General features: G+C 41.7%; 1 protein-coding gene across 1 annotated transcript in view; it reads right to left on the bottom strand.

Moving 5' to 3' along the window:
* The window catches only part of lingo2 (leucine rich repeat and Ig domain containing 2), a 438,908-nt gene extending 426,503 nt beyond the window's left edge, over positions 1–12,405 (bottom strand). The window contains exon 1 of the mRNA XM_072435292.1: positions 11,843–12,405. The gene's annotated coding sequence lies outside the window, so the exon portion shown is untranslated. The remainder of the gene's footprint in view (positions 1–11,842) is intronic.
* Between the last annotated feature and the right edge of the window lie 417 nt (positions 12,406–12,822).

Genomic DNA, 12,822 nt, shown 5'->3' with positions numbered 1-12,822 from the left:
TTGTGCACTTTGACACCTCAGACAGAGGAGGCAGCAAAAACAAAGGAAAAACAACAGGCCCAATGACGATGTCAGACACTTACCTTTACAAGTGAATGCAAAACTCAGAAAAGAGGAGGAACTGCAACAGGATTTGAGATTGTAAGATAACCTCATCCAACTGTAAACTGACACCAATGATGAGGAACCTCCGCAACCATCAGAGCCCGAAACATGTCTGAAGCAAACTGGCCTTCAGTAACTCAGACACTTTTAACGAATCCAATGAGCCAATGGACCTCAAGTGGGAGCCCACCATCAGCTCTCTGATCAAGAAGGCCCAGCAGAGGTTGTACTTCCTGCGGCAGCTGAGGAAAGCCAAGCTGCCAGCGGAGATGATGGTGCAGTTCTACACGGCCATCATTGAGTCCATCCTCACCTCCTCCATCACCGTGTGGTACACTGGAGCCACAGCCAGGGACAAACAGAGACTACAGCACATTGTGCGCTCTGCTGAGAAGGTGATCGGCTGCGGACTTCTATCTCTGCAGGACCTGTACGTCTCCAGGACTCTAGGACAAGCCACAAGAACAGTTTCTTTCCGTCTGCCGTTGGACTTAACACCTTCCACTTTAACAATACTCATCCAACACTATTCACTGACAATGGCAATAAACCTTTTCTGATTCTGATGCATATGCAGCTCACTGGTCCATTAATTGATCATCTTCAAATACTTAAAACATCTTTGAATATTTGTGCATCTTTACGTGACCGGTATGTCTATACATACATGTCCCTAAAATAAAGATTCAAATAAAAACGCTTTGAAGACTGGTGTAGCTCTTTCAGACATGGGAAGGAGCTAACTTGCTTTATTGATTATTATGTTTATTTCATGACAATCATAATACAGCCTTTGTATTGACACAGTTATTGCAAAGAAGTCTGTCAGAATATACTGCCGTATTGATATTTCGAGTGCAGCCCTACTACAGACCTGTGTAGTGGTGTTACGTAAAACCAAGCAATAGCAAAATCATAATGAACTGTCCTGCTATATCAATTACATCAGCTCCTCTTACATTCTCACTCTGTGCAGTCGTCATGTCCAACAAACTCGCTCTCCATTCCATTCCAACTTCTGTTCTGTGCCAACGCTCTCCAATCAGAGCGGCCTGTTCCTGCCGAGCTCCGATGATTAGACGACCGTTCTTCTCCTCTGCTCTGTTAACTGCAGCTCCATGATGACTCAGCATTTCCCATAAACCGCCATAGCTGCAAGATCATGTTGTGTTTCGCTCCATCACAGATTCAGGGGCCCTGTGACAGCGCCCCCCGATGGTGAAAGAGACCTGCACGGGGGTATGCACTGAGCCAGCTGGTGGTCTATATGCTGCAGATGTGTGCCGATCAGTAAGGGTCTGATAATGTGCCGTGTAATTACAGTGAATTAGCCTCGAAGATGGCTTGGGAAAGATGTGAAAACATGATGACACAAGAAGTTTAAATCACATGCACGGTAAATTACTTTTCTATACAGGGAAACGTGTGTTCTGCTGAATAAATTACCATAATTAATGATACAATTTTAATCTTCTTATGCCATTTGAACCCTATTATTGTATACTTTTAATGTGTTTATTTTTCATTCATGCACCTTTAAAGTTGTTCACCTTACTTAACGTCTTTGTAAGTCCCTGTGAAGGTCAAATTTGAATTCTCAGGGTATTTGAAGTGTCGATCATTGTCCCCTGCTGTCTCAGGGGAGGAAAACCAGCCTTGCAACATTTTCTCACATGGACCTGACGATAACTCTCCCGAGAAACCCTGGCTCTTTTTGAAAAATATATATTTGTTTTGTATGTAATTATGCTGTCTTTTATGATAAAGAAAGATAGAATACATTCTGGCAAGTATTTTCACCAGGGAGCTGCAGGGGGAGCTCTATCGCAAGAGCTAATTAGTTTTGCTCTAAGATTTTGAAAAAAATTGCATAGTTTTCCCTAGTTTTTTGGTGAACATGGGCACCGATGTGGCTATGTCACAGGTAATAAAAAAATGTAGAGGTAATTCCATAGATGTTACCTAGCAACCATGCTGTAAACAAGGGCCAAAACTCAAAGCTCGTATAATTTACAGAATCATTATTATCTGACTAATAAACATGTATGATCACATATCTCCTAACGCCAGATGTATGTCTAATGCAAGGTGGGTTCAGCGGGTTAGTTCTTCCTGTTACACCAACTCCACTGCAGTACGTATTTGGCAAATACTGTGCAGATCCACACAATTTTGCACAAAACTCATTTGATTACCTGAAAACTGCCCCAGACCGCTGCAGTGTCTGGGAAAATAGGACCGTCTTTCCTTCTGTAGATTCTTTCCGCAGAAGCACAACTCACCCGGGCCCACACCCCCAGTGCTCCGGGGTCTGTGTAACTGGACGCAATTTTGTCCCTTTCTAAGTCTGTGCAGCTCCCAGACCGCCCCCGACTTGCAGTAAGTGTACACCGGGCAACGAGCGGTGGAAACCCAATTTAATATCTGCATAGACAAAATATTAAAACTCATGAGCCTGTTACCTGCCATGGAGTGGACACAGATGATGAACAAAGCCAAAACAATACACTCATGCCGGTCGTTTGCGCAAAATCCTCAGAAAAGCAGAGCAAAATAAACATCGCTGTATCACACACTGCTGGAAGTTCAGGCCGAAAACAAAAACTGTGGGCCAACTTATAACTTGTCCAGAAACACATACACGCTGTCTAGCCGCCTTAATTAGAGGATAAATGTTTATCCTTGTCCACGGGAAACAGAAACGACACAGGGCGAAACAGTACATGCTATCCAATCTGCCACGCATGGATGTTTTACAAATTCAATCCAGTTTGGCAATGATATACCTCAAAAAGATGAAAGATTCTTTACATTTGGTCCAAACTTGGTGCTCTTGGACATCTAAACTCCACATAACGCTTGGTGGCCTTCATGTTATCTGAGAGACTTTGCGGCTCTAGTTCAGCTGTGTTAGCACCAAGCAAATTCCCGTCTCTGTCTCGTCTTTTGAATTTGATATTAACAGAGCATATTCCCAGTCGTCCCCAAAGGTCAAACAGAGCAGAAAGCCGGAGAGTCTCATTGTTTCGGCGTGTGATCATTGATTTCTCTGTGTTCTTAATGGAGCGGCTAAAAATACTCTTTAGTGCTGCAGGGTGCGTCTCTCTCCCTCTGATCATGACACTGCTTTATGTACCTGTCCTCTAAAAACAAATTAAAACACACCAGGTAGAAAACTGAGGAACTTTTAACAGAGCAATAACATATTTCTAGTATCTGTTTTGCGTTTTTTGTCAGGGTAGATTTAATTGACAATGTAGGAGCACTATTAGGAGTCCAAGGATTTACTGTACGTGCTTGTCATAAGTTGAACTGGGAAATCAAATAAACTGAACGACTGTTCTAATGGCTCAGATTTGTTTTTTTGTTGTTTTTTGTTCTCGTTTTAAGGTGCCAAGCTTTTTGTGTGTGTGTTTTTTGAAGTCTCAGCTGCCCAGAGGCTGACTGTGAGACCTGCTGCTACTCTGCACCAACGGCCTGTCCAAAGATCACCTATAATAGAATAGTTTCAGTTGCCAATGACATGTTGGACTACACATCTTCATATAATGCACTATAAAACAAAAATAAAATTAAATCGAATTTTGCAATGTTTTAGCTGTATCATTTTACTTGGATGGGAATCACGACTAGGACATTACATAACTGTTACCTAGCAACTATGTTCTACACAGGAGCAAAACAAATTGAAATGTCATAGAAATGAATATTTTACAAATACATAAAAAAAACCTTTAGTTTGTTGAATTAAAGGGTTTCTTGGGTCTCCCGAGTCTCCCGAGTGTGATGCTATCAAAACTCTACTTCCAGGACTTTTAAAAATAGGTTTCTGGTGCAAAGCTATAATTTCTATTTACAACAAGTTTTATTGCACCAAATAAACTCAAAATTTGAAAATATTTTTTTTTTTTATAATTCCATACAGTGACATAGTGCACCTTTAATGCCATGATAATACAATACTCGGAATACTTCAGAAATGGGTTGAGGATGGCAGGATTTAATGCCACGTCTCTATCCGACTGTCTCTGGGCAGCTGTGGTTACCAATCACTGATAGTGTGAATGAAAGATGCAGCGTTGTTTTTGAATATCTGAAATCTCAAACACACAATTAACAACATTTGGAACATACAGAGACTTCCTGCATTCCTCCTTGTGCCTCTGGGTGTCGTTCGTAAGTTACTGCGATGTTAGTGAGCTTGATGAGGCGGTTATGAAGGCGCCATTATCTCACTGCCTCTGCAAATGAAAAAAAAGTTTGGACCAATAAGGCGTGAGTTTGAGCTGGCAGAACGCGTCCCACACCGTCTCCATCACCTGCACTAGTGTGGTAGGAGGCACTGTTACTAATTTAAGGAGGATGACGGCGGGTGTTAAGGTGGAACGGTTCAAATTAGCGCCATTGTTCGCAATAGTAAATAGGTAATGTGACATGTGAGGTTTAGGAGTGTGTGCGTATTTGCTCTGGAAACATCAATAAGAAAGGGACCGCGATAAACGTTTTCAAATATCAACGTAAGTATTTGGTAATTACTACAAGATAATGGCTCATGCTCAGTAAGTGTGTTTTTAAGTTAAAGGGGACATATTGTGCAACTTTAATGAGCTTTTAACCTTGGTACAACAGTGTTTCCTCATTATTAGTTTACTAGTGTTTTGATTGATGTCTGCACGTTTGAGTTTATCCTGTATTGTCCTGCAACTGAGGCTCGAGCGCTCGGAAATTTGCTGTTTACACCTACCCCCTATCCCCGTCATGTAAATGTCAATCTGCTGCGTGTTACAATTAAATGTCATTCTCTTATTAAAAAAATAAGCACAATGTGTCTCGCATTAATATGGATATAATATACATAATCCAGTCTAGTGATTGGCTTTATCTTTTAATAACTACATTTTATGACCCTTAATAAAGCATGAACAATTACTTAATAAATAATGAACAAATAAAGTACAAGTCAAGCTTGGTAGCTACTTAACTAATACCATAATCTACCATCTTAATAGTAGTTAAAAAGCCTAAATCATGCTTAGAAAAGAAATGTATTTCACCATTATGAATAAAGTCTTTGTTTATGCTAATGAAGGTGTAGTTGTTATGTGCTGTGCGTCATGTCATATTTACACATTTGAATAAAGACATGTTGTAATAGTCTTGCCAGCTGACCCATAACTTCCATCAATCAGTGTTCTGTACGGTGATTAGAATTTCAAAATAAAGTTTCTGAATGCAAAAGTGCACCTCGCTGACATTTGTGGTCTTCAAACGCCAGCGCCTCGCACGAGATTGCACATGATGTATTACCCATCAAGGCAGGTGTGTCAGACTTGAGCTCTCCACCTGCCATCAACACGTACTAATCCAGAGAGTGGCCGTAATAAATCAAAATCCACACAGTTTTAATGATGCCGAGCGTTAGCTGTGACGCCGAGCCCCTGGTGTATATGCAACGGGAAAGAGAGAGAAAGAGGGGAGGGGGAGACAGAGGGGGAGCGAGAGAGACAGAGAGGGAGAGAGGAGTGGAGAGGAGCGGGGAGATCGAGGAGAGAGAGAGGGGCGAGAGAGAAAGAGGAGAGAGAGAGAAAGTGAGTGAGAGAGGAGAAAGAGTGAGAGAGTAAGAGGAGACAAACAGAGGGGGGAACAGAGAGAAAGTGGATGGGAATAGAGAGAAAGAGAAATGCTTAAAAGAGAGAAAGATTAAGGGAAGAGAGAGAAAGAGGAAGGGAAGAGAGTGAGGTATAAAGACAGAATGAAGGGAAAAGAGCAGGATAACGAGAGAGAAAGACGGTGGGAAGAGAGGAAAAGGAGGTAGTGAAGAGTGGGGTAAATAAAGAGAAAGGGGTGCAAAAAGAAGTGGAAGTGAAGATAAAGGCCTATAAAAAGAGAAAAAAGGAAAGAAAGTGAAAAAGAGGAAGTGAATTAAAAGGCATTAAAGAGAGAAACATTGAAAGGCATAAAATAAGTTTAAAGAAGGAAGGGGAGAGAGAAAGAGAGTGGGGCAAAGAGAGAAAGAAGCAACAGAAAGAGGATGTGAAGAGAAAAGCACAAAAAGAGAGAAAAAGAGTGGAAGAGGAAGGGAAGAGAGTGGGGTATAGCGGAAGAAAGGGCAAGGGGAGAGAGTGAGGGAAGAGAGAGAGATAGAGGATGAGAGAAATTGACAAGGAAAGCGGGGGAGAGAGAGAGAGGGGGAGGGATGGCGCAAGAAATAGGAAGGGAAGCGAGAGAAAGACGAAATGGAGGGAAAAGCATAAAAAGAAGGGGGGAAAGAAAGAAAGCAGGGCAAAATAGGAGGATATTAATTGACAGAGGGATGGAGAGAAAGTGGGATGGAGAGAGGAGGGGAGAGATGGAAGAGTGAGAGAGGAGTATGAGAGAGAAAGGAAAAAGAGACATTAAGCGTGTGAAGAGTGAAGAGAGGGAGGGAAATAGGGTAGATGAGAGAGAAACATGTGAGAGTAGAGAAAGAGAGGGAGGAATCAGAGATAGAGAAAGAGGGAGGGAGACAAGAGGTAAATGTGTGTGTGAGAGTGAGGGAAAGAGGAAGGGAAGAAAGAGAGGGGGAGTCAGGGAGAAGGGAATAAGAAAGCAAGGAGATGGAAAGAGAGAGAGGAAAGACAGAGTAGAAAGAAGGGAGAGGTGAGAAAGACAAAAAAATGAAAAAAGAAAGGAGAGAAGAGATATAAATTGTCAAGAGAGGAAGAGAGAGGAAGTGAGAAGGGAGGGGGAGAAATGAAAGAGGGAGGGAAGAGAGAACAGTTGTGAGAGAGTGGGAGGAGGAGGAGTGTGCTCTGTCCAGTGCTGATTCACTCCACACTACGATGTAATTCTGTTCTAGCTCTGCAAATGGAGGCTCTTGTTTACAACTGCTGTTTCATTGAAAAAGTGAATGCAACGGACACAGTCACGAGCTGGTGATCTGTGCTCAAGAACAAATTCAACAAACGAATTCTGTTTGTAAAAAATAAAATAAAAATGTATACAATTTATAAAAACTTCCGCAGCAGCGCACACGTACGCAATTCCCTCTTCCTAAATCCCAACCAACCCCACATCTGTGCCGATTCCTCATAAGTTTCCGCCCTGAGCCCGCCCTAACATTCCATATATGGCTATGGAAATTACCGAATTAACACGTTTAGCATATTCATAAGTGTGAATCGCGGTGGCACAGACCGGACAGCAGGAGGAAATCTGTCATAATATGGGCCAGACTGTGACAAATGTGGGCGGATCAGACTGTAGCCAACACCGTCCTGCATCAGAATCCCCTGTACGCAAAGTGATCAATCTAAACTTTAATTGTATGGGAGTAATGTCACTGGAAACTGCCAGACTGAACTGAACAGCCGTTAAGGACACGGAGCGACGAGGAGCGCGGACCTCCAGAGCTCCGTGCGTCAGGTAAGTGTGTGGGAGGATCTGTGACATGAGGGAGGGCATCGGGAAACGTTCAAATGCGTGACTGGTCTGCGTGCATGAAGAGAGCACGTGAAGGGTCTTTCCCCGATTCGACTGTGCGGACCCTCACAAAGATCGTAAAGCACATTTTAATGTTGGTTTTACTGAATTGACGCTTTTGTTTATGGTCTCATTTGACCAAGCTTCCACGTAATATCATCTCTGCCCACCTCTTCCCAAACTTTGCGCGGCATTTTTAATTATTTGTTTTATTTTCTAAGAGATCACACTCCTTGCGTGAAAAAAATATGCATAATGCACATTTTGGGCTGAGTTTTGTGCGTACTGGGCTTTATAGATGAGGCCCCAGGTTTGGATGAGACAAGATTGAGATTTTGAGTTATTTTTCTTTGACATTTTTTTTGCTTTTTTGTCTGCTTTTTTTCAAAACACAACTCTCCAGGCTTAACTCATTTGTTTCTGTTTGTGGCACATGAAAAGAAAATCTCATGAGATCATTTTTCAAACGCGTGCAAAATCTAAAAAAAAAAAGGCAATTTAAAGTGTATATGTTATGCATTCATGTGGCTTTTGAACATGCTTTTGGTCATTTTACACTTTCTAACTTTGAAAACACACTTTACAAACAGCTCCTTTTCCAATGAACATAAAAACTGTGTAGAACATGTCTAGATTTTTTTTTCCTGTAATGCAACAACAACAAGCGCTCAAAGAAGAGAACCTCGTAAACAGGCTTCACGAAAGAAGCGCAAACGGAGCTAAATACAACTCCAGGTAAAAGTCACTCCATCTCTATCTATCCAAAAAGTGGAGATGTCGACCGGATAACGTAATTCCTCATGGCAATTCTCTGTCCAGTTGCTGATTCACTCCACACTGCGATATAATTCTGTTCTAGCTCTGCAAATGGAGGTTTCATTAAGAGTGAATGGAGAACTGGCACAGGAGGACACAGAAGCAAGCTCAAGAACAGTGCTTTATGTTATCTTCTAATATAGTCCAGAAGTTATCAATCATTTGTGCCTCAAGAATATATTCAATCATAGTTTTGGGAGGTTTTCATTTATTTAACAACCTCTAACCTAAGTTCTTGAAGAGCGAATCCAGCATAGTATGACAAACTCAATATGTAATTTCATGTAGATTAGGAACTGAACCCCAAAAGTTCTTGCATTTGTAATTTCTAAGTTTGAAACCCAATGCAAAACTATATACATCTGCAAATTGTCTACAAGTGCTGATCGATAGGCGTGAATTATAGTGAACTGACAGAGCAAAGATGAGAACTGCAAGATTTGTATTAAGCAGAAGAGCATGCAAATTCTTTCCGCTGGGTGATAGGGAGAGAGTATTTTTCTTTGCTGCGCTGAACTTTTTTTATTCACCCAAAAGCAGAATAAAGTAGAAATGGCTTCGTATTTGCTTGAAATTGAGTTGAGATGTTGTCGTTTTCTGACTTTGTGTTGCCGCATTAGAGGATCAAATGCCACAAATTGTTGGCAAAATTAAAGTGTGAGCTGTGTAACAACCCCATAATGTGCTGGGTCTTGACTGGTATATCACACTTTGAGGATAGATTGTTACATATTGAGACATAGTTTTCAGTGATAAAACAGAATTATATTGGGCATAAATTCCAATGAATGCTATTTATTTATAGAAGCAGTATGTTTTATTGTTCATATATTGTTTGCGTTTCCTTGATCCATTGATATTTTGAGGAGCTTAACCCATTGAAAAGATATGATTATAAGTAGTATGTTGGGTTTCAGTAACATGACATGATTTTGAAGACGTTGCCACATGAAACTGAAAATGAAATGAAGTTTTGGGTTTCGATCCTTATCTACAGCAGCGAGTCCAAACTTTTGTGAACATTGCCATCTGCTCTTCCTTGTCCACAAGCCCTCCGCCGCTTTTAAGAGCTAGTATCTGAGCCTAAAATATTGGAAATCAGCCCCACCGTCTGAAGTAGGCTAACGTTTATTGCATACGCACGCAATAATATGTAAACTAGCATTAGCCAGCTGTTAACTACCTGAAACATACAGCTCAGCCTCATTCTGGAGTGATTTCTGTAAGTCCACTGGTCCCTCCTGACCACAGTAATACATTTCTGGACAAACAATTATGTTACAAAAGAGGAACCCTTTGTTTTGAGACTTTTTGTTGGCAGTGCCCGCAGTGAGCATGCGGCTAACGTCCTCAAGATGGCAGTAGCAATGAGTGTATGACAGTATCACATCGACAAAATATCAAAACTTAAAAGAAAGATTAAAAGAAAAATATCTTTCATTATCAGTTTTTTGGTACCTTTTTTTGGTACTGTACTGGTACCTTTTAACAGTGCTTAGGCCTATGGAGCCTGGCAGGCACAAAAACCTGTGCCTCTATGTCTATTTACTACTGCATGTATAGAGAGTAGCTTAATAACATGTGCAGAGCCTGTTAGCTTGGGTCAATAGCAGATTCAGTAGGCAGATGGTGTTCACCACTCAGCATCAGATACTCAATTTCCTAGACTCCTTTAGATTGGTATAGCGTTACCACACGTGTCTGGGATCGAATGAAATTAGCAGGAAGAAATATATTGATAGAAAAAAAACATCACAAACTGGAAAAGGTAACAAGACACTCCAGTATAATGTTAAATTGAAATGTTCAAAAAAAATTATATGTCCAGGTTTCAGAAGGTAGTTTATTACAAGGTTCAAACTGAATATTTGGACCAATCTCCAAGTCTTGATAGTAATAATGTATTTAAAAACTAAAGCAAAATTGTATGGAGTTTTATACAACTGATACAACATATTTGAATTTGTAAATGCCATATTTGCAGACGACACACCCAGCTCCTATGGGTTTTAGGTGGGGCAGTTCCTGTAATTTGACCCAAAGCTAAGCAGGACCTTCCCCCTCAAACATCCACAATTGGAAGAGCAAAAGTTCAAAAAAACAACAATATAGAATCCATACAGAAATAGCAAACTGTGAATTAAACAAACACGCTCTTGCCATGATCCTAAAATGACCATAGCCTCCTGTACTTTTGCTCCTCATTGCTTGAAGATCTATTCCCCCACCGATAAGGGGATTATAAAAACAAAAAAAGCACTGCTGACCACTCTCACCTGTCCACAGTGAAAATCAAATGCTACACCCTTGCACCAATCCACTGGCCTGTTCTTTATCCAACCTTGTTTGACAGATTCCAGTCACAGCATTGCTAATTCACACTTCCAACCGTGTGCAAGCAGGAGCAAAGCCCGTCTCAGACCTTCCCTTAGCGCATGCTGTTCCATATCAGAGGCGTTGCGTCAATGTTGGCATGGTTAACGCTCAATAAAACATCAAAAGGGCGAAAGAGATCTACGCTCTGGACACATATTCAGCCACGGAGTACACTTGGAAAAAAAACCTTTTTGAAGCCATGCATTTGTTGGTTCTTAATCCTGTCTGACTTGGCATAAAATAAGCATTGGAAAGATGGATAACATTGCACGGTATGGAAGTTACATAAAAGTCACAGAAGAGCAAAGTGTGTGCAGAACAAATGGGCATTTACAGCAGATGTAACCACATGCAAGGAGCTGTCAACAGCTCCTATCAGCCTCCACGTCCCCCCAGTGTGCATTCTGCAAGAGGAGAGAGACGCGACTATTGAAAATTTCATGTCCAAAAGCTAAGCCATTTAGCAGAGGCTTTTTTTTTTCTTTCCTCCTCTTCCTTCCACGTAAGCGACATTATAGCGCCCAGACAGGTCAGTGCACAAGCTACCGAAAAGGTATTTAAATGATTGTTAATATTTCAAAGCTGGACAGGATGCAAGTCATGAATATTTCAGGTGAGGGATGGCAGTCTTTTCAATTTGATCAAAAGGGCAGCACGTTCAGTAGGGGGTAAAAAATTGTTAACTAATTATTACCGTACATTTGTTGGTTCTTAATAAAGGATTGAAACGTACCTGTACAATGTATGGGAAGGCACATGCTGATATCTATGCAAAATGCCAAGCAAAAGTAACACAGTATTGTGTCGGTAATTGGACAAAAAACAACAATCATTGCAATTATGCTGCTTCCACACGCTTTTTCCCCCAGTGACAGGCGCAACGTAGAAGAGCTCGGTTTGCAGACACAGTCTATCCGACTCCCTCAACGGTATGGATGGAACACAATTAAGAATTCTGTTTAACTTTGTCCAACTGCCCAAAAATTGAGCATCTCTGCTTTGCCTCTGCATCCACACAGATATATATAGCCAGCACACATGAATTCAATCAGGACACAAAAGCGCAGAGATGTGGAGGGCTTACCTTGGAAATAAGAAATCCGTAACGCACTGTATAGTCCACTGGATAATCTAGGCTGCTCCACAACAAAAAGACAATCCTGCTTCCTAAATCCTTTCCAAGTCTCTCGGATTTCCAATTGAAAGCTGATCACAACTTCTGAAACAGGATGTCCTTCACCGCTTGTAATCCATTCCCTCTTATTGGAGCCCCACTTTTTGAGGGGTGGACAAATCTTCCTTTCTGCCGCGTCCTAGTGGTATTTTGCCTTGGCACGGTTGAAATATTGTTTCTGTGCGGAATGAAAAAATGGGTTTGCAAACGCGCGCTCCACCACAAGCAAGTCTATCCAAGCTCCCTCCCTGTGCTCCCTGCGCCGGCACTGCCTATCGGAATCGAAATCCAATCTTCCAAGACTGTAGAGGGGGATAAACTTTGCCCAGGCAACGGTGGCCCTAACAGGCACCAGAACAAGCTGTGTCAGAGGTAGTTCCTCAATTTTGGTTTCCTTCAAGAGCGAAAGAAAAAGCTTTTAACGTACAATACATCCAAATTTGCCTGTTCTCTGCGCTCTCCTCTCCGGAATGGATGCTGAGAAAGCCGCGGAATGAGGAGACGAACGGGTTGGCTCCCTCCCTCCCTTGCTTGCTTTCTCGCTCACCCACTCGCACACACACCCACCCTCTCTCCTCTTTCTCTCTCTCGTGTTCCTCTCCTCGCCGCGCTGAAACATAGATACGCGCTGCTCTTTATAGCTCCGTTTTTTGACAATTACCGCTGTGCCATTTTCCAGCCGTGTCGTGCAGCAGCAGTTGCGCCTCGTTCCTCGGAGAAACAAGTAAAGGTTGATAAATATATAAAATTAAAAAGATATGAAGTGCCCGAACAGTGAGCCAGGAGGCTATCTCATCTGCCTTCTCGTGCATGCTAACAGATAGATAGCAGTGTCTGGGGAGAGGTCTGTGCTCTGTAGAGAGGACAGGTTGATAAGGAAATATGAGATA

The sequence above is a fragment of the Eucyclogobius newberryi genome, unplaced genomic scaffold (assembly GCF_026437365.1).
Source record: "Eucyclogobius newberryi isolate DKJ021-1_F unplaced genomic scaffold, fEucNew1.0.hap1 SCAF_11, whole genome shotgun sequence".
NCBI lineage: Eukaryota > Metazoa > Chordata > Actinopteri > Gobiiformes > Gobiidae > Eucyclogobius > Eucyclogobius newberryi.
The sequence above is the reverse complement of the archived record's forward strand: the minus strand, read 5'-3'. Positions and strand labels throughout refer to the sequence as shown.